Below are 19,927 nucleotides of genomic sequence, written 5' to 3'. Positions count from 1 at the left end.
GCTGATTTCTTGCAGCAGCTGGGCACTGTAACAGCTCCAGAGCTGCTCTGTAAGGCAAGTAAAAGGGTGTGGGCCCTGCAGTACTACCTGTAGTTTGCATTGTGCATTGGAAGGCACAAAGTAAGCAGACGGGAGGAGAAGTCAGGATAGTGCACAAGGGTATAGAAGGGAGCGGCTGAAGAAAAGAGAAGTGGAAACAGACAGCAAACTAGGCTGTAGAGAGATCTGAGACAAAGAGATCTGAATTATACGAGAACCGACCAGGGGAAACACAAATTATGCAGTCAAGTTTCCCACATTTGGGGAAATCGCAGGGGCAGCACACCCAGAGTGCAATGGGTAAACCTTGCCCTGGGAGAAGCACCTTCATGATCATAGTATCTCACCTGGCAGGTAAGTAGGAGTTGGGCTAGAACTGGGGAGGGTCGCTGCTCGGGCACCCCCCTGTTAAGAGAAGGAGATCCAACTGAGGCAGCACAAGGGAACTCTCAAAAGAAGAACAAGGCTAGAGGAAGATCTGAAACAAAGAAATCTGACTTTTACCAGAGCTGACCAGAAGAAAACACAAACACAGTCCCCCACTACCACAAATAAAGCAGTCGAGTTTCCCACATTTGGGGAAATCACAGGGGTCAGCATACCCAGAATGCAATGAATGAACCTCACCCTGGGAGAATAATCTTCATGACCATGGTATCTCCTATGCAAAATAAGTATGATTTGGGATAGAGCTGGGGAGGGCCGCTGCTCAGGCACATCTCTGTCAAGTTAAGGAGATTCAACTGAGGCAGCACAAGGGAACTCTCATCTGGGGACAACAACTGCAGGGAGAACACATATTTTCAGATGAACATGGGAGGGCAGAAGGCTGCCTAATACTGAAGCACCCCCAAACAACAAACCAAATGCAAAAACTAGTGCAAGCATTCCTGGGGGAAGGCCTGCCGCAGATGGATTTGCATATGGTGATGTCATCCAAGCAGTGGGTCAAAGTTGGCTTCAACCCTCGTCTGCATATGAAAACAGAAAAGGGGCGTGCAGGGCATGGTGGCCTTTTGCGGCGCTTGACTGACCCCTAGTTTGCATTAAACACCTCCACCCTCCTTCGGTGTGGGGCTCATGTTGGCTATGCCCCAGCCCCTGAAGCATTCAAGCTGATTTCTTGCAGCAGCTGGGCACTGTAACAGCTCCAGAGCTGCTCTGTAAGGCAAGTAAAAGGGTGTGGGCCCTGCAGCACTACCTGTAGTTTGCATTGTGCATTGGAAGGCATAAAGTAAGCAGACGGGAGGAGAAGTCAGGATAGTGCACAAGGGTATAGAAGGGAGCGGCTGAAGAAAAGAGAAGTGGAAACAGACAGCAAACTAGGCTGGAGAGAGACCTGAGACAAAGAGATCTGAATTATACGAGAGCCGACCAGGGGAAACACAAATTATGCAGTCAAGTTTCCCACATTTGGGGAAATCGCAGGAGCAGCACACCCAGAGTACAATGGGTGAGCCTTGCCCTGGGAGAAGCACCTTCATGATCATAGTATCTCACCTGGCAGGTAAGTAGGAGTTGGTCTAGAGCTGGGGAGGGTCGCTGCTCGGGTACCCCCCTGTAAAGTGAAGGAGATCCAACTGAGGCAGCACAAGGGAACTCTCGAAAGAAGAACAAGGCTAAAGGAAAATCTGAGACAAAGAAATCTGACTTTTACCAGAGCTGACCAGAAGAAATCACAAACACAGCCTCCCACTACCACAAATAATGCAGTCAAGTTTCCCACATTTGGGGAAATCACAGGGGTCAGCATACCCAAAATGCAATGAATGAACCTCACCCTGGGAGAAAAATCTTCATGACCATGGTATCTCCTATGCAAAATAAGTATGATTTGGAATAGGGCTGGGGAGGGCCGCTGCTCATGCACATCTCTATCAAGTAAAGGAGATTCAACTGAGGCAGCACAAGGGAACTCTCATCTGGGGACAACAACTGCAGGGAGAACACATATTTTCAGATGAACATGGGAGGGCAGAAGGCTGCCTAATACTGAAGCACCCCCAAACAACAAACCAAATGCAACAACTAGTGCAAGCATTCCAGGGGGAAGGCCTGCCGCAGATGGATTTGCATATGGTGATGTCATCCAAGCAGTGGGTCAAAGTTGGCTTCAACCCTCGTCTGCATATGAAAAGAGAAAAGGGGCGTGCAGGGCATGGTGGCCTTTTGCGGCGCTTGGCTGACCCCTAGTTTGCATTAAACACCTCCACCCTCCTTTGGTGTGGGGCTCATGTTGGCTATGCCCCAGCCCCTGAAGCATTCAAGCTGATTTCTTGCAGCAGCTGGGCACTGTAACAGCTCCAGAGCTGCTCTGTAAGGCAAGTAAAAGGGTGTGGGCCCTGCAGCACTACCTGTAGTTCGCATTGTGCGTTGGAAGGCACAAAGTAAGCAGACAGGAGGAGAAGTCAGGATAGTGCGCAAGGGCATAGAAGGGAGCGGCTCAAGAAAAGAGAAGTGGAAAAAGACAGCAAACTAGGCTGGAGAGAGACCTGAGACAAAGAGATCTGAATTATACGAGAGCCGACCAGGGGAAACACAAATTATGCAGTCAAGTTTCCCACATTTGGGGAAATCGCAGGGGCAGCACACCCAGAGTGCAATGGGTGAGCCTTGCCCTGGGAGAAGCACCTTCATGATCATAGTATCTCACCTGGCAGGTAAGTAGGAGTTGGGCTAGAGCTGGGGAGGGTCTCTGCTCGGGCACCCCCCTGTCAAGTGAAGGAGATCCAACTGAGGCAGCACAAGGGAACTCTCGAAAGAAGAACAAGGCTAGAGGAAGATCTGAAACAAAGAAATCTGACTTTTACCAGAGCTGACCAGAGGAAAACACAAACACAGTCCCCCACTACCACAAATAAAGCAGTCAAGTTTCCCACATTAAGGGAAATCACAGGGGTCAGCATACAAAGAATGCAATGAATGAACCTCACCCTGGGAGAATAATCTTCATGACCATGGTATCTCCTATGCAAAATAAGTATGATTTGGGATAGAGCTGGGGAGGGCCGCTGCTCAGGCACATCTCTGTCAAGTTAAGGAGATTCAACTGAGGCAGCACAAGGGAACTCTCATCTGGGGACAACAACTGCAGGGAGAACATATATTTTCAGATGAACATGGGAGGGCAGAAGGCTGCCTAATACTGAAACACCCCCAAACAACAAACCAAATGCAACAACTAGTGCAAGCATTCCTGGGGGAAGGCCTGCCGCAGATGGATTTGCATATGGTGATGTCATCCAAGCAGTGGGTCAAAGTTGGCTTCAACCCTCGTCTGCATATGAAAACAGAAAAGGGGCGTGCAGGGCATGGTGGCCTTTTGCGGCGCTTGTCTGACCCCTAGTTTGCATTAAACACCTCCACCCTCCTTCGGTGTGGGGCTCATGTTGGCTATGCCCCAGCCCCTGAAGCATTCAAGCTGATTTCTTGCAGCAGCTGGGCACTGTAACAGCTCCAGAGCTGCTCTGTAAGGCAAGTAAAAGGGTGTGGGCCCTGCAGCACTACCTGTAGTTTGCATTGTGCATTGGAAGGCACAAAGTAAGCAGACGGGAGGAGAAGTCAGGATAGTGCACAAGGGTATAGAAGGGAGCGGCTGAAGAAAAGAGAAGTGGAAACAGACAGCAAACTAGGCTGGAGAGAGACCTGAGACAAAGAGATCTGAATTATACGAGAGCCGACCAGGGGAAACACAAATTATGCAGTCAAGTTTCCCACATTTGGGGAAATCGCAGGAGCAGCACACCCAGAGTACAATGGGTGAGCCTTGCCCTGGGAGAAGCACCTTCATGATCATAGTATCTCACCTGGCAGGTAAGTAGGAGTTGGGCTAGAGCTGGGGAGGGTCGCTGCTCGTGTACCCCCCTGTAAAGTGAAGGAGATCAAACTGAGGCAGCACAAGGGAACTCTCGAAAGAAGAATAAGGCTAAAGGAAAATCTGAGACAAAGAAATCTGACTTTTACCAGAGCTGACCAGAGGAAAGCACAAACACAGTCTCCCACTAACACAAATAATGCAGTCAAGTTTCCCACATTTGGGGAAATCACAGCGGTCAGCATACCCAAAATGCAATGAATGAACCTCACCCTGGGAGAAAAATCTTCATGACCATGGTATCTCCTATGCAAAATAAGTATGATTTGGAATAGGGCTGGGGAGGGCCGCTGCTCATGCACATCTCTGTCAAGTAAAGGAGATTCAACTGAGGCAGCACAAGGGAACTCTCATCTTGGGACAACAACTGCAGGGAGAACATATATTTTCAGATGAACATGGGAGGGCAGAAGGCTGCCTAATACTGAAGCACCCCCAAACAACAAACCAAATGCAACAACTAGTGCAAGCATTCCTGGGGGAAGGCCTGCCACAGATGGATTTGCATATGGTGATGTCATCCAAGCAGTGGGTCAAAGTTGGCTTCAACCCTCGTCTGCATATGAAAATAAAAAAGGGGTGTGCAGGGCATGGCGGCCTTTTGCGGTGCTTGGATGACCCCTAGTTCGCATTAAACACCTCCACCCTCCTTCGGTGTGGGGCTCATGTTGGCTATGCCCCAGCCCCTGAAGCATTCAAGCTGATTTCTTGCAGCAGCTGGGCACTGTAACAGCTCCAGAGCTGCTCTGTAAGGCAAGTAAAAGGGTGTGGGCCCTGCAGCACTACCTGTAGTTTGCATTGTGCGTTGGAAGGCACGAAGTAAGCAGACGGGAGAAGTCAGGATAGTGCGCAAGGGCATAGAAGGGAGCGGCTCAAGAAAAGAGAAGTGGAAACAGACAGCAAACTAGGCTGGAGAGAGACCTGAGACAAAGAGATCTGAATTATACGAGAGATGACCAAGGGAAACACAAATTATGCAGTCAAGTTTCCCACATTTGGGGAAATCGTAGGAGCAGCACACCCAGAGTGCAATGGGTGAGCCTTGCCCTGGGAGAAGCACCTTCCTGATCATAGTATCTCACCTGGCAGGTAAGTAGGAGTTGGGCTAGAGCTGGGGAGGGTCGCTGTTCGGGCACCCCCCTGCCAAGTGAAGGAGATCCAACTGAGGCAGCACAAGGAAACTCTCGAAAAAAGAACAAGGCTAGAGGAAGATCTGAGACAAAGAAATCTGACTTTTACCAGAGCTGACCAGAGGAAAGCACAAACACAGTCCCCCACTACCACAAATAATGCAGTCGAGTTTCCCACATTTGGGGAAATCACAGGGGTCAGCATACCCAGAATGCAATGAATGAACCTCACCCTGGGAGAACAATCTTCATGATAATGGTATCTCCTATGCAAAATAAGTATGATTTGTGATAGGGCTGGGGAGGGCCGCTGCTCAGGCACATCTCTGTCAAGTAAAGGAGATTCAACTGAGGCAGCACAAGGGAACTCTCATCTGGGGACAACAACTGCAGGGAGAACACATATTTTCAGATGAACATGGGAGGGCAGAAGGCTGCCTAATACTGAAGCACCCCCAAACAACAAACCAAATGCAACAACTAGTGCAAGCATTCCTGGGAGAAGGCATGCAGCAGATGGATTTGCATATGGTGATGCCATCCAAGCAGTGGGTCAAAGTTGGCTTCAACCCTCGTCTGCATATGAAAAGAGAAAAGGGGCGTGCAGGGCATGGCGGCCTTTTGCGGCGCTTGGATGACCCCTAGTTCGCATTACACACCTCCACCCTCCTTCGGTGTGGGGCTCATGTTGGCTATGCCCCAGCCCCTGAAGCATTCAAGCTGATTTCTTGCAGCAGCTGGGCACTGTAACTGCTCCAGAGCTGCTCTGTAAGGCAAGTAAAAGGGTGTGGGCCCTGCAGCACTACCTGTAGTTTGCATTGTGCGTTGGAAGGCACGAAGTAAGCAGACGGGAGAAGTCAGGATAGTGCGCAAGGGCATAGAAGGGAGCGGCTCAAGAAAAGAGAAGTGGAAACAGACAGCAAACTAGGCTGGAGAGAGACCTGAGACAAAGAGATCTGAATTATATGAGAGATGACCAAGGGAAACACAAATTATGCAGTCAAGTTTCCCACATTTGGGGAAATCGTAGGAGCAGCACACCCAGAGTGCAATGGGTGAGCCTTGCCCTGGGAGAAGCACCTTCCTGATCATAGTATCTCACCTGGCAGGTAAGTAGGAGTTGGGCTAGAGCTGGGGAGGGTCGCTGCTCGGGCACCCCCCTGTCAAGTGAAGGAGATCCAACTGAGGCAGCACAAGGGAACTCTCGAAAGAAGAACAAGGCTAGAGGAAGATCTGAGACAAAGAAATCTGACTTTTACCAGAGCTGACCAGAGGAAAGCACAAACACAGTCCCCCACTACCACAAATAATGCAGTTGAGTTTCCCACATTTGGGGAAATCACAGGGGTCAGCATACCCAGAATGCAATGAATGAACCTAACCCTGGGAGAACAATCTTCATGACCATGGTATCTCCTATGCAAAATAAGTATGATTTGGGATAGGGCTGGGGAGGGCCGCTGCTCAGGCACATCTCTGTCAAGTAAAGGAGATTCAACTGAGGCAGCACAAGGGAACTCTCATCTGGGGACAACAACTGCAGGGAGAACACATATTTTCAGATGAACATGGGAGGGCAGAAGGCTGCCTAATACTGAAGCACCCCCAAACAACAAACCAAATGCAACAACTAGTAAAAGCATTCCTGGGAGAAGGTCTGCAGAAGACGGATTTGCATACGGTGATGTCATCCAAGCAGTGGGCCAAAGTTGGCTGGAACCCTCATCTGCATATGAAAAGAGAAAAGGGTTGTTACAAACCTGCAGCGGCCGCGGCGGCCGCGCTTGTCCCTACGGGTGGTCTGGTCTGCCCGGCGCCTCGTTCCCCCTGGCGGTCTCCGGATTCAGTGGCGGGTCGGCGCTGCTCCCCGGCGGCTTCCCGGAAGCAGGGACGCCGCCATCGCAAGTGAGGGCAAGCAGGCGGAGCAGGTCTGACGTCACCTGCCTGCTCCGTCAATCAGGCTGGGGCGGGGAGTTTAAAAGCGGATACCAGGCAGAGATCCGGTGCCTGAGTATCTTCGTTTCTCCCCAAGCACCTCCGTGCCTCCAAGCACCTCCGTGCCTCCAAGCACCTCCGTGCCTCCAAGCACCTCGTGCCTCCAAGCACCTCCGTGCCTCCAAGTACCTCCGTGCCTCCAAGTACCCCCGTGCCTTCAAGCACCTCCGTGCCTCCAAGCACCTCGTGCCTCCAAGCACCTCCGTGCCTCCAAGCACCTCCGTGCCTCCAAGCACCTCCGTGCCTCCAAGCACCTCGTGCCTCCAAGCATCTCCGTACCTCCAGGGGCCTCCTAGCACGCCCTGTACTTCCAGCACCTCAGAACCCCAATACCGCGGAGCCTCCGACATCACGGTACCTCTAATATCTCAGTACCCCAGCCTTCAGTATTTCTACGAGTCTTGTCTTACAGGAGACCGTCAAGAACTCCTCTGTGCCTCCCGCCTGCCGACGTAGTCCTGCATGAGGAAGACCTACATCCGGCCATCCCTACTGCGACCCAGTGGCGGTTCCTCTTCCCGGTCATCGGAAGAAGCCCCGAGTCCACAACACTCCCAAACCAGGTCAGTGATAGTATACTCAGGCCTAATGGACTCGGGGATTCGGAACACGGACTCGAGTGCCATCCAGAACCTGGCTTCCCGAGTACAAAGTCAGGAGGCGGCGCAAGGCCAGGTGATGCAGTACCTCCAGCAGTTGTCCGGACGTCTGGATCAGATCCAGGCATCTCTGGCCTCAGTAATTCCGGCTCCTGCTCCAGTGGTCGCACCAGTTGTCGTTGCCAGTAATGTTCAACCATCGGCTGGTATCACTCCACGTCTTCAGTTGCCTACTCCGTCCCGCTATAATGGGAATCCCAAAAATTGCCGCGGTTTCTTGAACCAATGCGAGGTACATTTCGAGCTACTTGCACACAACTTTCCTACAGACCGGTCCAAGGTAGCATATATCATTTCTTTATTGGAAGGTTCTGCTTTGGATTGGGTGTCTCCACTATGGGAACGGTCCGATCCCATGGTTTCCAACTATACCAACTTCATCTCGTCCTTTCGAAGGATTTTCGACGAACCCGGCAGAATGACCACGGCTTCTTCCGATTTGCTCCATGTTCGGCAAGGCGCCCGTTCCGTGGGCCAGTATGTGGTTCATTTCCAGACCATTGCTTCCGAACTACGCTGGAATAATGACGCCCTGAGAGCTGCCTTCTGGAACGGTCTTTCCGACCGGCTGAAAGATGAGCTGGTTACTAGAGATCTGCCGGATCCATTAGAAGATTTGATTTCTCTGTGCGTCAAGGTGGATCTTCGGATGCAAGAGCGTGGAAGAGAACGTAGCCATTCAGATCGTCCCAGGCTCCGGAATCCTACTCCTAGGCCGGTGGCCTCACCTAGCTCAGATGAGCCCATGCAAATTAACCGCTCCCGACTGTCTCCAGAAGAACGACAGCGTCGTCGTGAGGGTAAACTCTGCCTTTACTGTGGAGCCGCAGATCATTTTCTTAAATCTTGTAAAGTCCGTCCGGGAAACGGGCAGTCCTAGCTTGTTCCGGAGGAGTCAAGCTGGGAGTTGCGACAAAAGCTTCTCCAACTTCGGACTGTTTGCTTCCAGTAACTCTAGTCTCCAACTCAGTCTCCAAGTCTTGTGAAGCCCTATTGGACTCCGGAGCTGCGGGGAACTTCGTTTCTTCCATCTGTGCCCAAAGTTTGGGTTTGAAGTTACGGCCTATCGAGCGGCCAATCTCACTGACGGCTATCAATGGGACTAGAATTGCCAAAGGTCTTATAAGGTGGCGCACGGGGCCAGTTAAGCTGCAGGTCGGGGCTCTACATCAGGAAGATTTGGAACTCTTGGTAATCCCAGAAATGTCCCATGATCTGGTTCTTGGAATACCTTGGCTAAAAAGTCATAATCCCCACATCGACTGGAAGTCGTCACAAATTCTGTCCTGGAGTTCCTTTTGTCACACTAATTGTCTTACTCCTGTCTGTCCGCTCCGTGTCACTTCCAAGACGGATGAAGAGCACATTCCGGAGGCATATCAAGGGTACAAGGACGTGTTTTCGGAACAAGCTGCGGACCTATTACCACCTCACAGGCCTTGGGACTGCTCTATTGACCTTGTCCCAGGGAAGACGCCACCCCGTGGTCGCACATATCCTCTGTCTCTTCCTGAGACCCAAGCCATGTCGGAGTATATTAAGTCCAATCTGCTCAAAGGATTCATTCGCCCCTCTTCCTCCCCTGCTGGTGCAGGCTTCTTTTTTGTGAAGAAAAAAGACGGAGGGTTGAGACCATGCATCGACTACCGCGGTCTAAATGACATTACTATTAAGAATAAGTACCCTTTGCCACTAATCACAGAGTTATTTGATAGGGTTCGTGGGGCCCGCATTTTTTCCAAACTCGACTTGAGAGGAGCTTATAATCTTATACGCATCCGAGAGGGGGATGAATGGAAGACTGCCTTTAATACCCGAGATGGGCATTACGAATACTTGGTGATGCCATTTGGTCTTAGTAATGCTCCCGCGGTTTTCCAGGGATTCGTCAATGAAATCTTTCGTGATATGCTGTATCAGAGCGTTGCGGTATATTTGGACGACATATTGATTTTTTCCAAGAATCTTGTCGAACACAGGTTACAAGTCAAAGAAGTACTACACCGTTTACGAGAGAATCATCTCTACGCCAAGCTCTCCAAGTGTACCTTTGAAGTAACATCTATTCCGTTCCTCGGTTATGTCATCTCGGGGACGGAGCTTCGCATGGATCCGGAAAAGTTATCTGCCATTCGTGACTGGACTCAACCTCTTTCCCTGAAAGCAATACAAAGATTCCTGGGCTTTGCGAACTACTACAGGAAATTCATTAAGGGTTTCTCCACCATTGTTGCGCCCATTACTGCCCTGACGAGGAAGGGTTCCAATCCTAGTCTGTGGTCCCCGGAAGCCATTTTAGCTTTTTCTCGTTTAAAATTAGCCTTCATGACGGCTCCAGTTCTCAAACAACCAGATTTCGATGAACCCTTCTTCTTAGAAGTTGATGCGTCTTCAGTCGGAGTTGGGGCTGTTCTCTCCCAGTATTCCTCTGATAAGAAACTACATCCGTGTGGCTTCCATTCTCGTAAGTTCTCTCCGGCCGAACGGAACTACACTATTGGAGACCAGGAACTCTTGGCAATCAAGTCTGCCTTGGAAGAATGGAGATATCTTCTGGAAGGGGCTAAACACGTGTTTACTATCTACACAGATCACAAGAATTTGCTGTACATCAAATCCGCACAGTGCTTGAATCCTCGCCAGGCAAGATGGGCACTTTTCTTTTCCCGATTCTCGTTCATTATCAAGTACCGGGCCGGGAGTCTCAATATTAAAGCAGATGCACTTTCTCGTTCACAAGTTTCCTCTGACGAGGATGAACCTCCGGAGCGGGGTTTAATTCTGAATCCAGTTTCTGTCTCTGTTGCTTTAACTACTCCAGCTCCTCCTCCTGGAAGAATGTCCGTACCAGCTAGATTCCGCTCAAGGATACTACTGTGGGTCCATAACTCCAAGTTTTCCGGTCATCCCGGCGCTCAGAAGATGTACAAGTTTCTGCAAAGATCTTACTGGTGGAACACCATGAGGAAGGATGTACAAGATTGCGTTAATTCCTGTCCCCAATGTACACAACACAAATCTCCTCGTTTGCCTCCTGCAGGGTTACTTCGTCCTCTGCCTATCCCTGTGAGACCCTGGACTCACATTTCCATGGACTTCGTCACTGACCTGCCCTGTTCCAAAGGTTTCAACACCGTTTGGGTTATCGTTGACCGTTTTTCGAAGATGGCACACTTTGTGCCCTTGACTGGTCTTCCAACAGCACCGAAACTGGCACTACTGTTTATCCGAGAACATTTTCGTTTGCATGGGTTGCCACAAGAGATTGTTTCTGACCGAGGAGTACAGTTCACCGCCAGGTTTTGGAAAGCCCTTTGTTCGACTCTGCAAATCAAACTTAAGTTTTCGTCTGCTTATCATCCCCAAACAAATGGACAAACGGAACGTGTCAATCAGGATCTAGAGACTTTTCTTCGTCTGTACCTCTCTCCTTCACAGGACAATTGGGTGGAGTTGCTGCCTTGGGCGGAGTTTGCCCACAACCATTTGTTTCATTCTTCCACTGGGGAATCACCATTTTTCGTCAATTACGGGTTCCATCCCCGTGTTCCGGAATTTCCAAGCCTTCCGTTAGTAGAGGTTCCTGCTGTAGTATCCACTCTACGACACTTTGGACAAATTTGGAGGAAGGTTCATGCCAATCTTAAGCAGGTTTCGGCTCGGTACAAGTTCTTCGCAGATAAGAAACGGCGAGCTGCACCTCAATATAAAGTTGGGGACAGGGTATGGCTGTCCACACGGAACCTCTGGCTGAAGGTGCCTACCATGAAATTCGCTCCAAGGTTCATCGGGCCCTACCCTGTGCTACAAGTCTTAAATCCTGTGGTCTGTAAACTGGGTTTGCCTGCCCATCTTCGAGTACCTAACGCCTTTCATGTTTCTCTACTCCGTCCCCTCGTTCTGAATCGGTTCCACTCAGCACTCCCTAGGTCAACGTCAGTAGTGGCAGAAGCCGGAGCAGAGTTTGAAATCAAAGCTATTCTTGACTCCCGTTATCTTCATAAAAAATTACAGTACTTGGTGGACTGGAAGGGTTACGGTCCTGAGGAAAGAAGTTGGATTGGAGCTACTGAAGTAATGGCTCCTCGTCTGATTCGGATCTTCCACTCCAAACATCCGACTAAGCCCGGGAAGTGTCCAGGGGCCACTCCTGGAGGAGGGGGTACTGTTACAAACCTGCAGCGGCCGCGGCGGCCGCGCTTGTCCCTACGGGTGGTCTGGTCTGCCCGGCGCCTCGTTCCCCCTGGCGGTCTCCGGATTCAGTGGCGGGTCGGCGCTGCTCCCCGGCGGCTTCCCGGAAGCAGGGACGCCGCCATCGCAAGTGAGGGCAAGCAGGCGGAGCAGGTCTGACGTCACCTGCCTGCTCCGTCAATCAGGCTGGGGCGGGGAGTTTAAAAGCGGATACCAGGCAGAGATCCGGTGCCTGAGTATCTTCGTTTCTCCTTCGGAAGCTGTGATTCCAGAGCTCCCTCGTCCTGTGCCTCCAAGCATCCCGTGCCTCCAAGCACCTCCGTGCCTCCAAGCACCTCCGTGCCTCCAAGCACCTCGTGCCTCCAAGCACCTCCGTGCCTCCAAGCACCTCCGTGCCTCCAAGCACCTCCGTGCCTCCAAGCACCTCGTGCCTCCAAGCACCTCCGTGCCTCCAAGTACCTCCGTGCCTCCAAGTACCCCCGTGCCTTCAAGCACCTCCGTGCCTCCAAGCACCTCGTGCCTCCAAGCACCTCCGTGCCTCCAAGCACCTCCGTGCCTCCAAGCACCTCGTGCCTCCAAGCATCTCCGTACCTCCAGGGGCCTCCTAGCACGCCCTGTACTTCCAGCACCTCAGAACCCCAATACCGCGGAGCCTCCGACATCACGGTACCTCTAATATCTCAGTACCCCAGCCTTCAGTATTTCTACGAGTCTTGTCTTACAGGAGACCGTCAAGAACTCCTCTGTGCCTCCCGCCTGCCGACGTAGTCCTGCATGAGGAAGACCTACATCCGGCCATCCCTACTGCGACCCAGTGGCGGTTCCTCTTCCCGGTCATCGGAAGAAGCCCCGAGTCCACAACACTCCCAAACCAGGTCAGTGATAAGGGTTATGCAGGGCATGGCGGCCTTTTGCGGTGCTTGGATGACCCCTAGTTCGCATTAAACACCTCCATTCTCCTTCGGTGTGGGGCTCATGTTGGCTATGCCCCAGCCCCTGAAGTATTCAAGCTGATTTCTTGCAGCAGCTGGGCACTGTAACAGCTCCAGAGCTGCTCTGTAAGGCAAGTAAAAGGGTGTGGGCCCTGCAGCACTACCTGTAGTTCGCATTGTGCGTTGGAAGGCACAAAGTAAGCAGACAGGAGAAGTCAGGAGAGTGCACAAGGGCATAGAAGGCAGGGGCTCAAGAAAAGAGAAGTGGAAACAGACAGCAAACTAGGCTGGAGAGAGACCTGAGACAAAGAGATCTGAATTATACGAGTAGCCAACTAGAGGAAACACAAATTATGCAGTCAAGTGTCCCACATTTGGGGAAATCGTAGGAGCAGCACACCCAGAGTGCAATGGGTGAGCCTTGCCCTGGGAGAAGCACCTTCCTGATCATAGTATCTCACCTGGCAGGTAAGTAGGAGTTGGGCTAGAGCTGGGGAGGGTCGCTGCTCGGGCACCCCCCTGTCAAGTGAAGGAGATCCAACTGAGGCAGCACAAGGAAACTCTCGAAAAAAGAACAAGGCTAGAGGAAGATCTGAGACAAAGAAATCTGTATTTTACCAGAGCTGACCAGAGGAAAGCACAAACACAGTCCCCCACTACCACAAATAATGCAGTCGAGTTTCCCAATTTGGGGAAATCACAGGGGTCAGCATACCCAGAATGCAATGAATGAACCTCACCCTGGGAGAACAATCTTCATGACCATGGTATCTCCTATGCAAAATAAGTATGATTTGGGATAGGGCTGGGGAGGGCCGCTGCTCAGGCACATCTCTGTCAAGTAAAGGAGATTCAACTGAGGCAGCACAAGGGAACTCTCATCTGGGGACAACAACTGCAGGGAGAACACATATTTTCAGATGAACATGGGAGGGCAGAAGGCTGCCTAATACTGAAGCACCCCCAAACAACAAACCAAATGTAACAACTAGTGCAAGCATTCCTGGGAGAAGGTCTGCAGAAGAAGGATTTGCATACGGTGATGTCATCCAAGCAGTGGGCCAAAGTTGGCTGGAACCCTCATCTGCATATGAAAAGAGAAAAGGGTTATGCAGGGCATGGCGGCCTTTTGCGGTGCTTGGATGACCCCTAGTTCGCATTAAATACCTCCACCCTCCTTCGGTGTGGGGCTCATGTTGGCTATGCCCCAGCCCCTGAAGCATTCAAGCTGATTTCTTGCAGCAGCTGGGCACTGTAACAGCTCCAGAGCTGCTCTGTACGGCAAGTAAAAGGGTGTGGGCCCTGCAGCACTACCTGTAGTTCGCATTGTGCGTTGGAAGGCACAAAGTAAGCAGACGGGAGAAGTCAGGATAGTGCGCAAGGGCATAGAAGGGAGCGGCTCAAGAAAACAGAAGTGGAAACTGACAGCAAACTAGGCTGGAGAGAGACCTGAGACAAAGAGATCTGAATTATACGAGCGCCGACCAGGGGAAACACAAATTATGCAGTCAAGTTTCCCACATTTGGGGAAATCGCAGGAGCAGCACACCCAGAGTGCAATGGGTGAGCCTTGCCCTGGGAGAAGCACCTTCATGATCATAGTATCTCACCTGGCAGGTATGTAGGAGTTGGGCTAGAGCTGGGGAGGGTCGCTGCTCGGGTACCACCCTGTCAAGTGAAGGAGATCAAACTGAGGCAGCACAATGGAACTCTCGAAAGAAGAACAAGGCTAGAGTAAGATCTGAGACAAAGAAATCTGACTTTTACCAGAGCTGACCAGAGGAAAACACAAAAACAGTCCCCCACTACCACAAATAATGCAGTTGAGTTTCCCACATTTGGGGAAATCACAGGGGTCAGCATACCCAGAATGCAATGAATGAACCTCACCCTGGGAGAACAATCTTTATGACCATGGTATCTCCTATGCAAAATAAGTATGATTTGGGATAGGGCTGGGGAGGGCCGCTGCTCAGGCACATCTCTGTCAAGTAAAGGAGATTCAACTGAGGCAGCACAAGGGAACTCTCATCTGGGGACAACAACTGCAGGGAGAACACATATTTTCAGATGAACATGGGAGGGCAGAAGGCTGCCTAATACTGAAGCACGCCCAAACAACAAACCAAATGCAACAACTAGTACAAGCATTCCTGGGGGAAGGTCTGCAGAAGACGGATTTGCATACGGTGATGTCATCCAAGCAGTGGGCCAAAGTTGGCTGGAACCCTCATCTGCATATGAAAAGAGAAAAGGGGTATGCAGGGCATGGCGGCCTTTTGCGGCGCTTGGATGACCCTTAGTTCGCATTAAACACCCCCACCCTCCTTCGGTGTGGGGCTCATGTTGGCCATGCCCCAGCCCCTGAAGCATTCAAGCTGATTTCTTGCAGCAGCTTGGCACTGTAACAGCTCCAGAGCTGCTCTGTACGGCAAGTAAAAGGGTGTGGGCCCTGCAGCACTACCTGTAGTTTGCATTGTGCATTGGAAGGCACAAAGTAAGCAGACGGGAGAAGTAAGGATAGTGCGCAAGGCCATAGAATGGAGCGGCTTAAGAAAAGAGAAGTGGAAACAGACAGCAAACTAGGCTGGAGAGAGACCTGAGACAAAGAGATCTGAATTATACGAGAGCCGACCAGGGGAAACACAAATTATGCAGTCAAGTTTCCCACATTTGGGGAAATCGCAGGAGCAGCACACCCAGAGTGCAATGGGTGAGCCTTGCCCTGGGAGAAGCACCTACGTGATCATAGTATCTCACCTGGCAGGTAAGTAGGAGTTGGGCTAGAGCTGGGGAGGGTCGCTGCTCGGGTACCCCCCCTGTCAAGTGAAGGAGATCCAACTGAGGCAGCACAAGGGAATTCTCGAAAGAAGAACAAGGCTAGAGGAAGATCTGAGACAAAGAAATCTGACTTTTACCAGAGCTGACCAGAGGAAAACACAAACACAGTCCCCCACTACCACAATTAATGCTGTCGAGTTTCCCACATTTGGGGAAATCACAGGGGTCAGCATACCCAGAATGCAATGAATGAACCTCACACTGGGAGAATAATCTTCATGACCATGGTCTCTCCTATGCAAAATAAGTATGATTTGGGATAGGGCTGGGGAGGGCCGCTGCTCAGGCACATCTCTGTCAAGTAAAGGAGATTCAACTGAGGCAGCACAAGGGAACTCTCATCTGGGGACAACAACTGCAGGGAGAACACATATTTTCAGATGAACATGGGAGGGCAGAAGGCTGCCTAATACTGAAGCACGCCCAAACAACAAACCAAATGCAACAACTAGTACAAGCATTCCTGGGGGAAGGTCTGCAGAAGACGGATTTGCATACGGTGATGTCATCCAAGCAGTGGGCCAAAGTTGGCTGGAACCCTCATCTGCATATGAAAAGAGAAAAGGGGTATGCAGGGCATGGCGGCCTTTTGCGGCGCTTGGATGACCCTTAGTTCGCATTAAACACCCCCACCCTCCTTCGGTGTGGGGCTCATGTTGGCCATGCCCCAGCCCCTGAAGCATTCAAGCTGATTTCTTGCAGCAGCTTGGCACTGTAACAGCTCCAGAGCTGCTCTGTACGGCAAGTAAAAGGGTGTGGGCCCTGCAGCACTACCTGTAGTTTGCATTGTGCATTGGAAGGCACAAAGTAAGCAGACGGGAGAAGTAAGGATAGTGCGCAAGGCCATAGAATGGAGCGGCTTAAGAAAAGAGAAGTGGAAACAGACAGCAAACTAGGCTGGAGAGAGACCTGAGACAAAGAGATCTGAATTATACGAGAGCCGACCAGGGGAAACACAAATTATGCAGTCAAGTTTCCCACATTTGGGGAAATCGCAGGAGCAGCACACCCAGAGTGCAATGGGTGAGCCTTGCCCTGGGAGAAGCACCTACGTGATCATAGTATCTCACCTGGCAGGTAAGTAGGAGTTGGGCTAGAGCTGGGGAGGGTCGCTGCTCGGGTACCCCCCCTGTCAAGTGAAGGAGATCCAACTGAGGCAGCACAAGGGAATTCTCGAAAGAAGAACAAGGCTAGAGGAAGATCTGAGACAAAGAAATCTGACTTTTACCAGAGCTGACCAGAGGAAAACACAAACACAGTCCCCCACTACCACAATTAATGCTGTCGAGTTTCCCACATTTGGGGAAATCACAGGGGTCAGCATACCCAGAATGCAATGAATGAACCTCACACTGGGAGAATAATCTTCATGACCATGGTCTCTCCTATGCAAAATAAGTATGATTTGGGATAGGGCTGGGGAGGGCCGCTGCTCAGGCACATCTCTGTCAAGTAAAGGAGATTCAACTGAGGCAGCATAAGGGAACTCTCATCTGGGGACAACAACTGCAGGGAGAACACATATTTTCAGATGAACATGGGAGGGCAGAAGGCTGCCTAATACTGAAGCACCCCCAAACAACAAACCAAATGCAACAACTAGTGCAAGCATTCCTGGGGGAAGGCCTGCAGCAGATGGATTTGCATATGGTGATGTCATCCAAAGCAGTGGGTCAAAGTTGGCTTCAACCCTCGTCTACATATGAAAAGAGAAAAGGGGCGTGCAGGGCATGGCGGCCTTTTGCGGCACTTGGATGACCCCTAGTTCGCATTAAACACCTCCACCCTCCTTCGGTGTGGGGCTCATGTTGGCTATGCCCCAGCCCCTGAAGCATTCAAGCTGATTTCTTGCAGTAGCTGGGCACTGTAACTGCTCCAGAGCTGCTCTGTACGGCAAGTAAAAGGGTGTGGGCCCTGCAGCACTACCTGTAGTTTGCATTGTGCATTGGAAGGCACAAAGTAAGCAGACGGGAGAAGTAAGGATAGTGCGCAAGGCCATAGAATGGAGCGGCTTAAGAAAAGAGAAGTGGAAACAGACAGCAAACTAGGCTGGAGAGAGACCTGAGACAAAGAGATCTGAATTATACGAGAGCCGACCAGGGGAAACACAAATTATGCAGTCAAGTTTCCCACATTTGGGGAAATCGCAGGGGCAGCACATCCAGAGTGCAATGGGTGAGCCTTGCCCTGGGAGAAGCACCTTCATGATTATAGTATCTCACCTGGCAGGTAAGTAGAAGTTGGGCTAGAGCTGGGGAGAGTCGCTGCACGGTCACCCCCCTGTCAAGTGAAGGAGATCCAACTGAGGCAGCACAAGGGAACTCTCGAAAGAAGAACAAGGCTAGAGGAAGATCTGAAACAAAGAAATCTGACTTTTACCAGAGCTGACCAGAGGAAAGCACAAACACAGTCCCCCACTACCACAAATAATGCAGTTGAGTTTCCCACATTTGGGGAAATCACAGGGGTCAGCATACCCAGAATGCAATGAATGAACCTCACCCTGGGAGAACAATCTTCAAGACCATGGTCTCTCCTATGCAAAATAAGTATGATTTGGGATAGGGCTGGGGAGGGCCGCTGCTCAGGCACATCTCTGTCAAGTAAAGGAGATTCAGCTGAGGCAGCACAAGGGAACTCTCATCTGGGGACAACAACTGCAGGGAGAACACATATTTTCAGATGAACATGGGAGGGCAGAAGGCTGCCTAATACTGAAGCACCCCCAAACAACAAACCAAATGCAACAACTAGTGCAAGCATTCCTGGGGGAAGGCCTGCAGCAGATGGATTTGCATATGGTGATGCCATCCAAGCAGTGGGTCAAAGTTGGCTTCAACCCTCGTCTGCATATGAAAAGAGAAAAGGGGCGTGCAGGGCATGGCGGCCTTTTGCGGCGCTTGGATGACCCCTAGTTCGCATTACACACCTCCACCCTCCTTCGGTGTGGGGCTCATGTTGGCTATGCCCCAGCCCCTGAAGCATTCAAGCTGATTTCTTGCAGCAGCTCGGCACTGTAACTGCTCCAGAGCTGCTCTGTAAGGCAAGTAAAAGGGTGTGGGCCCTGCAGCACTACCTGTAGTTTGCATTGTGCGTTGGAAGGCACGAAGTAAGCAGACGGGAGAAGTCAGGATAGTGCGCAAGGGCATAGAAGGGAGCGGCTCAAGAAAAGAGAAGTGGAAACAGACAGCAAACTAGGCTGGAGAGAGACCTGAGACAAAGAGTTCTGAATTATACGAGAGATGTCCAAGGGAAACACAAATTATGCAGTCAAGTTTCCCACATTTGGGGAAATCGCAGGGGCAGCACAACCAGAGTGCAATGGGTGAGCCTTGCCCTGGGAGAAGCACCTTCATGATCATAGTATCTCACCTGGCAGGTAAGTAGGAGTTGGGCTAGAGCTGGGGAGGGTCGCTGCTCGGGCACCCCCCTCTCAAGTGAAAGAGATCCAACTGAGGCAGCACAAGGGAACTCTCGAAAGAAGAACAAGGCTAGAGGAAGATCTGATATAAAGAAATCTGATTTTTACCAGAGCTGACCAGAGGAAAGCACAAACACAGTCCCCCACTACCACAAATAATGCAGTCGAGTTTCCCACATTTGGGGAAATCACAGGGGTCAGCATACCCAAAATGCAATGAATGAACCTCACCCTCGGAGAACAATCTTCATGTCCATGGTATCTCCTATGCAAAATAAGTATGATTTGGGATAGGGCTGGGGAGGGCCGCTGCTCAGGCACATCTCTGTCAAGTAAAGGAGATTCAACTGAGGCAGCACAAGGGAACTCCCATCTGGGGACAACAACTGCAGGGAGAACACATATTTTCAGATGAACATGGGAGGGCAGAAGGCTGCCTAATACTGAAGCACCCCCAAACAACAAACCAAATGCAACAACTAGTACAAGCATTCCTGGGGGAAGTTCTGCAGAAGACGGATTTGCATACGGTGATGTCATCCAAGCAGTGGGCCAAAGTTGGCTGGAACCCTCATCTGCATATGAAAAAAGAAAAGGGGTATGCAGGGCATGGCGGCCTTTTGCGGCGCTTGGATGACCCTTAGTTCGCATTAAACACCCCCACCCTCCTTCGGTGTGGGGCTCATGTTTGCTATGCCCCAGCCCCTGAAGCATTCAAGCTGATTTCTTGCAGCAGCTGGGCACTGTAACAGCTCCAGAGCTGCTCTGTACGGCAAGTAAAAGGGTGTGGGCCCTGCAGCACTACCTGTAGTTTGCATTGTGCATTGGAAGGCACTTAAGAAAAG

The 19,927-nt window shown here is 50.9% G+C and overlaps 23 non-coding genes and 1 pseudogene across 23 annotated transcripts; all 24 read right to left on the bottom strand.

The window, feature by feature from the left end:
• Positions 1-238: 238 nt before the first annotated feature.
• LOC134997221 (U1 spliceosomal RNA) lies at positions 239-401 on the bottom strand. Its single transcript, XR_010199766.1, has one exon. It is a non-coding gene; the product is annotated as a U1 spliceosomal RNA (small nuclear RNA).
• A 152-nt stretch (positions 402-553) lies between these two features.
• Positions 554-717, bottom strand: LOC134997141 (U1 spliceosomal RNA). The gene has a single exon (XR_010199693.1). It is a non-coding gene; the product is annotated as a U1 spliceosomal RNA (small nuclear RNA).
• Positions 718-1,391: 674 nt separating this feature from the next.
• Positions 1,392-1,554, bottom strand: LOC134997296 (U1 spliceosomal RNA). The gene has a single exon (XR_010199831.1). It is a non-coding gene; the product is annotated as a U1 spliceosomal RNA (small nuclear RNA).
• Positions 1,555-1,706: 152 nt separating this feature from the next.
• LOC134997169 (U1 spliceosomal RNA) lies at positions 1,707-1,870 on the bottom strand. The gene has a single exon (XR_010199719.1). It is a non-coding gene; the product is annotated as a U1 spliceosomal RNA (small nuclear RNA).
• A 674-nt stretch (positions 1,871-2,544) lies between these two features.
• LOC134997238 (U1 spliceosomal RNA) lies at positions 2,545-2,707 on the bottom strand. The gene has a single exon (XR_010199783.1). It is a non-coding gene; the product is annotated as a U1 spliceosomal RNA (small nuclear RNA).
• A 152-nt stretch (positions 2,708-2,859) lies between these two features.
• Positions 2,860-3,023, bottom strand: LOC134997222 (U1 spliceosomal RNA). Its single transcript, XR_010199767.1, has one exon. It is a non-coding gene; the product is annotated as a U1 spliceosomal RNA (small nuclear RNA).
• A 674-nt stretch (positions 3,024-3,697) lies between these two features.
• Positions 3,698-3,860, bottom strand: LOC134997295 (U1 spliceosomal RNA). The gene has a single exon (XR_010199830.1). It is a non-coding gene; the product is annotated as a U1 spliceosomal RNA (small nuclear RNA).
• Positions 3,861-4,012: 152 nt separating this feature from the next.
• LOC134997187 (U1 spliceosomal RNA) lies at positions 4,013-4,176 on the bottom strand. Its single transcript, XR_010199736.1, has one exon. It is a non-coding gene; the product is annotated as a U1 spliceosomal RNA (small nuclear RNA).
• A 671-nt stretch (positions 4,177-4,847) lies between these two features.
• Positions 4,848-5,010, bottom strand: LOC134997316 (U1 spliceosomal RNA). Its single transcript, XR_010199849.1, has one exon. It is a non-coding gene; the product is annotated as a U1 spliceosomal RNA (small nuclear RNA).
• A 152-nt stretch (positions 5,011-5,162) lies between these two features.
• On the bottom strand, positions 5,163-5,326 carry LOC134997486 (U1 spliceosomal RNA). Its single transcript, XR_010199981.1, has one exon. It is a non-coding gene; the product is annotated as a U1 spliceosomal RNA (small nuclear RNA).
• Positions 5,327-5,998: 672 nt separating this feature from the next.
• Positions 5,999-6,160, bottom strand: LOC134997309 (U1 spliceosomal RNA). Its single transcript, XR_010199842.1, has one exon. It is a non-coding gene; the product is annotated as a U1 spliceosomal RNA (small nuclear RNA).
• A 152-nt stretch (positions 6,161-6,312) lies between these two features.
• LOC134997427 (U1 spliceosomal RNA) lies at positions 6,313-6,476 on the bottom strand. The gene has a single exon (XR_010199944.1). It is a non-coding gene; the product is annotated as a U1 spliceosomal RNA (small nuclear RNA).
• A 6,668-nt stretch (positions 6,477-13,144) lies between these two features.
• LOC134997308 (U1 spliceosomal RNA) lies at positions 13,145-13,296 on the bottom strand (annotated as a pseudogene).
• Positions 13,297-13,448: 152 nt separating this feature from the next.
• LOC134997334 (U1 spliceosomal RNA) lies at positions 13,449-13,611 on the bottom strand. The gene has a single exon (XR_010199867.1). It is a non-coding gene; the product is annotated as a U1 spliceosomal RNA (small nuclear RNA).
• A 671-nt stretch (positions 13,612-14,282) lies between these two features.
• On the bottom strand, positions 14,283-14,445 carry LOC134997276 (U1 spliceosomal RNA). Its single transcript, XR_010199821.1, has one exon. It is a non-coding gene; the product is annotated as a U1 spliceosomal RNA (small nuclear RNA).
• A 152-nt stretch (positions 14,446-14,597) lies between these two features.
• LOC134997056 (U1 spliceosomal RNA) lies at positions 14,598-14,761 on the bottom strand. Its single transcript, XR_010199611.1, has one exon. It is a non-coding gene; the product is annotated as a U1 spliceosomal RNA (small nuclear RNA).
• Positions 14,762-15,432: 671 nt separating this feature from the next.
• Positions 15,433-15,595, bottom strand: LOC134997327 (U1 spliceosomal RNA). The gene has a single exon (XR_010199860.1). It is a non-coding gene; the product is annotated as a U1 spliceosomal RNA (small nuclear RNA).
• A 153-nt stretch (positions 15,596-15,748) lies between these two features.
• On the bottom strand, positions 15,749-15,912 carry LOC134997201 (U1 spliceosomal RNA). The gene has a single exon (XR_010199748.1). It is a non-coding gene; the product is annotated as a U1 spliceosomal RNA (small nuclear RNA).
• A 671-nt stretch (positions 15,913-16,583) lies between these two features.
• LOC134997326 (U1 spliceosomal RNA) lies at positions 16,584-16,746 on the bottom strand. Its single transcript, XR_010199859.1, has one exon. It is a non-coding gene; the product is annotated as a U1 spliceosomal RNA (small nuclear RNA).
• A 153-nt stretch (positions 16,747-16,899) lies between these two features.
• On the bottom strand, positions 16,900-17,063 carry LOC134997200 (U1 spliceosomal RNA). Its single transcript, XR_010199747.1, has one exon. It is a non-coding gene; the product is annotated as a U1 spliceosomal RNA (small nuclear RNA).
• A 672-nt stretch (positions 17,064-17,735) lies between these two features.
• Positions 17,736-17,898, bottom strand: LOC134997384 (U1 spliceosomal RNA). The gene has a single exon (XR_010199908.1). It is a non-coding gene; the product is annotated as a U1 spliceosomal RNA (small nuclear RNA).
• A 152-nt stretch (positions 17,899-18,050) lies between these two features.
• LOC134996984 (U1 spliceosomal RNA) lies at positions 18,051-18,214 on the bottom strand. The gene has a single exon (XR_010199541.1). It is a non-coding gene; the product is annotated as a U1 spliceosomal RNA (small nuclear RNA).
• Positions 18,215-18,885: 671 nt separating this feature from the next.
• Positions 18,886-19,048, bottom strand: LOC134997319 (U1 spliceosomal RNA). Its single transcript, XR_010199852.1, has one exon. It is a non-coding gene; the product is annotated as a U1 spliceosomal RNA (small nuclear RNA).
• A 152-nt stretch (positions 19,049-19,200) lies between these two features.
• LOC134997054 (U1 spliceosomal RNA) lies at positions 19,201-19,364 on the bottom strand. Its single transcript, XR_010199609.1, has one exon. It is a non-coding gene; the product is annotated as a U1 spliceosomal RNA (small nuclear RNA).
• Positions 19,365-19,927: the final 563 nt, after the last annotated feature.

Source organism: Pseudophryne corroboree, unplaced genomic scaffold (assembly GCF_028390025.1).
Source record: "Pseudophryne corroboree isolate aPseCor3 unplaced genomic scaffold, aPseCor3.hap2 scaffold_144, whole genome shotgun sequence".
NCBI classification, from domain to species: Eukaryota; Metazoa; Chordata; class Amphibia; order Anura; family Myobatrachidae; genus Pseudophryne; species Pseudophryne corroboree.
Note: the sequence above shows the minus strand (reverse complement) of the source record. Positions and strands in the feature narration are given on the sequence as shown.